We start from the raw sequence: 4,686 nt of genomic DNA on the forward strand, positions 1-4,686 counted from the left end.
AATTAAAAATAATATATTTTATAATTTTTTTTTTATTTTTTTAGTTTAAAAAATCACTGACTAAATATATTTCCGGATTTTTTTCACTATTTTACCACTTTATCGTTCAAAATATGAATGTTCATTGGAGTTTTTTCCGGATTTTTTTCACTATTTTACCACTTTATCGTTCAAAATATGAATGTTCATTTGGGTTTTTTCCGGATTTTTTTTCACTATTTTACCACTTTAACTAGTTGTACAAGGCATAAGAAATGTATCCAACATGTTTTATAAAAGTTCAATAAGTTATTGAACATTTTTTGGAATGTCTAAGGACTTATTTGTTCCAAACATTGTCCAATGACTTATTTAACATATTTTGTAATGTCCAATGACTTATTTGTTCCAAAAAATTGTCCAAGGACTTATTTAACATGTTTTGAAATGTCCAAGGACTTATTTATTCTAAAAAAAGTCCAAGGACTTAATCATTTCAAACAAGAAAGTCCATTGGTTTTTATTGTACTTTTCCCTTTTTTTTTAATGATAGATTTTTTGATACATTATAAAATTTGTAATTGAGTCATTCAAATACACTTTAAAAATGTGCTTTATTAGAATTAAAACCGAGAATGAACGTTTTTTTGCATTTTATAAGTTGGTATGTAAATCTTTCAACCATGACACTTATATATAGAGTTTGGAAGATAAAAAAACAAAAAAGGGTCATAAATAGCTATAATTTAAAAAAAAACAACTTTTTTAAAATCGGGCCGGTCCCAGCCGACACTCCTATAACCATTCCCGGGACGGGACGGGTCGGCCATCACTACTGGCGAAGGATCGAGACTAGTCCGATGGTCTTTAACCATGCATGAGTTTTAAGAATATTCATGGTTCGGTCCGACCGGTCTAGAATCGAGACCAATTATACATAGAAGTTTTTTTCAAGTTTTTGTAACCAATACTAAATCTCAAAAATCGTAACTATATAAAACATCTAAAATATTTTTATATAAAAAATATTTAAAAATATATTCTTAAAGTGAATTTGAATGATTTAATTATGGATTTTAAAGTGTATTTCAACAAGATATCGTCAAAAAGAGAAAATTTTCAATAATTATTTTTTACGTTCAAAATTGAGTTTTGAAAAGGAAAAAAACTAGGACTGGTTTGGGCCCGATCCATCTTGATTTTAATATTTCGTTTTATTCATTATCTTAATCGATGTTATAATATGGTCTTATGTGATTTTGAAAAAACGATCATGTTTTTATTTTTTTAAATAAATATAAATTTAAAGATATAATAGAAAATTGACAAAAATATATCGATATTAGTATCAAATTAACTATTTAAAATTCCTCATTTTTTGTGTAATTTTATATTCAATTTTTTATTATAATTTAATTTAGGTTCAACAACGAAGTAATTTATATTTGGTTTAATAATATAATTTTCTTATAAATATAATAATTAATTAGTTTGTTAGAACTCGATAATTATCCTAATTATATTTTAGATTTTTTATATTTTAAAACAAGATGTTTATCTTCTATTTGATTATATTTATCCGCAGTTAGTTACACGAATTCAAATATGGAGTTTTAATAAGTTGTACTTGTGCATATTTTACTTGTAATATTGAAATTTTAAGTAATATGAATCAATATACAGTAGTTCATGCATAAAAAATAGTTTTTAAAAGTTTTTGTCAAATGCTTTATAATATAGTATAGATAACTTCTGCTTAGGTAGTGAATTTTTTCTTCACTGAGTTTGACGTAAAAGTTTGTAATTTATTGTGATTAAAAAAGTTCACATAAAAGTCGTATTAATTGTTTATAGTTTATGAGGTTCTAGAATCATTAAGTTATAAAAGAAATTCTGATTTGTTATCTGTCTTACATTAAATTCAAAAAATATATATATTAATACAGTTGTTGTAGTAGTAGTAGTAGTAATTTGTTTGTTTATACAAATGACACACGACTTACCGTAAGTTGACCTATCATACAAGTCTTGTACCAACTTGCATATACAAGGTGTGTTTGGGATTGCTTATTTAAAACAACTTGTGTTTTTTTGTAAAAGTGCTTATTAACTTATGTGGTATCAAATCGAAGTTAAATAAAACAGAGTTAAAATTGTAAACTGATAATAAATAGTTTTTCATAAGTCAGGAATGACTAACTTATCAAAAACAGCTTATTACCGATTTGGCATCGGTATAAGCAGTTTAATTTCTTATCCAAACATCAGAAAACAACTTATCATCGGTGTCAGACTGAAATAAGTTAAAAAACAGCTTTTATAAGCAATCTCAAACACCCCCACAGTACCAACAGTGAGTTTCTTGTTAGGCAGTATCAAACCTACGAAAGTTAGCTCGTTTTAAGTTAAAATTACTTTTTTGTAATTCTTCAATAATATCATTTAATTCTATCTTTTAACTGACAAACAACTTGCCAATCATGATTTGTTATGGATCATACCAAATTTTATAATAGATAAATTTGTTTAGTTAATAGTAAATATGAGAGTAGACTTGGGTCTTATAAATATAATTAATCAAATGTATCTGATAAATTAACTGTTAGCTGATAAGATAATTGAAAATGCAACATTGCTATCTGATAAATTAACTGTTAGCTGATAAGATAATTGAAAATGCAACATTGCCAAAAGTGACATTTAAAAAAACTAGTCAATTTTAACATTTCATAAAATATCTAAAACAAATTAGTAATAATATAATATGTTAACTAATATAAAGTAGATTATAAAAAAATTAAATAATATAATATGTTAACTAATATAAAGTAGATTATAAAAAAATTAAATAATATAATATGTTAATTAATAAAATTTTATATAATATTTATAAATAAGTTATTAGAAAAATACTAATTAAATTAAGCTATTTTACTAAACTATCTAACAAATTTTATTATTTATAAAATTAAGAAAATATAGTTTTAAGGGTCTGGTTGACCTGTTAACCTGTTAATTTAAGGGTCTGGTTGACCTGTTAATGTTGACATCATCGGGATCTTTTGTCAGCTAAGATATTTCATGCCATATTAATTTTTTTATTTTAAAACTAATATTCCACGTCATATTTAAAATTGCAAAAGAATTATAGAAAAATAACTAAAATTCGTTCTTTTTCAAAAATTATTGTAATAAAATATATTTTTCATTCCAAATCTCTTTTTTTTTTTTAATTCAGATATCAAATTGAAGATTTTTTTCAAAAATATACTTCTTTACTCACAATTTTAACTAATGGCAAAAAAGTTAAATAATACTAATGGCAAAAAAACCGGTCCCGGACCTCAACAGTCCCGGTCATAAAAAGTCCTGGCCAAACATTCCTATAACCGGTTATAGTTAGCCGGTCCTGGTCCCAGTTGACAAAAAAAAAATTAATGATAGATTTTTTAATACATTATAAAATTTGTAATTAAGGCACTCAAATACAATCTAGAAATGCGCTTTATTATAATTAAAACCGAGAATTGTGAATGTTTTTTTTTTTTTGCGCTTTTTGTGTTTCGTAAATTGGTATGTAAATCCTTCAACCATGACACTTATATATAGGGTTTAGAAAACAAAAAAGACCAAAAAACGGTCATAAACGGCTATATTTAAAAAAAAAAACATTTTTTAAAAAATCGGGTCAGGCTCATAATCGGTCTCAGTCGGTGGTCCTATAACCGGTCCTGGGTCAGAACGGTCCTTTGCCGGTCCCGGTCCCGGGCCAGACCAGACCAGTCTGACCATCACTACTAATGAAGGATCGAGACTGGTCCGATGGTCTTTAACCATGTATGATTTTTAGGAATTTTCATGGTTCGGCCTAGCCGGTCTAGAATCAGGACTGGTTATACATAGGCTCGATTTAAAAAAAAAAATTAAGTTTTTATAAATTATACATTAAGTTTTTTAATTATACAAGATCTTCTGGTTTTTTACTAAAAACTTCATGTTTTTTCTTGAAGTTTTTCAAGTTTTTGTAACCAATACTAAATTTCAAAAATTGTAACTATATAAACATCTATAACATTTTTGTATAAAAAAATATTTTAAAGTGAATTTGAATGACTTAATTAGGGATTTTAAAGTGTATTTCAATAAATTATCGTGAAAAAGAGAAAAATTTCAAATCACTATTTTTTACGTTTAAATTTTGAGTTTTGAAAAGAAAAAAACTAGGACCGTTTGGGCCCAATCCGGCCCGAGATCAATTCTCATAACCAGTCTCGGGTTTTTACTGGGACCGATGCGGCCTCGGCCAACTCTGTTCGAGACCGATTTTTAGCCATCTCCAAACTCATCTGTAAACAATCAGTTTTGTAATGTTTTAAACAATTTTAATCAATTACTTTAATATAATAAAAAACAAGTGATTATTAATTTAGAATTGTAGACTTTTAGCCAACTTGTTTTTTAATTTTATAGAAGCTTAAAATTTATAGTCAGATATTGTTTCATGTTTAATAGTTAATATCAAAACTTGATCCGTTAAATCATCTAAAAAGATTCTGACTAATAGTTATTTATGCATAAAAATATCGTTCTACATAAAACTTGCTTTTTGTCTTTTGTTGGCTTTTTTATTTTTTTTATTTAATATTATATATATATATTGATTTTAATTAATACAAATTACAAATTAATTCTTTTTTCTTTCGTTTT

The sequence above is a fragment of the Cynara cardunculus genome (genome assembly GCF_001531365.2).
Source record: "Cynara cardunculus var. scolymus isolate 2C chromosome LG 1, CcrdV1, whole genome shotgun sequence".
NCBI classification, from domain to species: domain Eukaryota; kingdom Viridiplantae; phylum Streptophyta; class Magnoliopsida; order Asterales; family Asteraceae; genus Cynara; species Cynara cardunculus.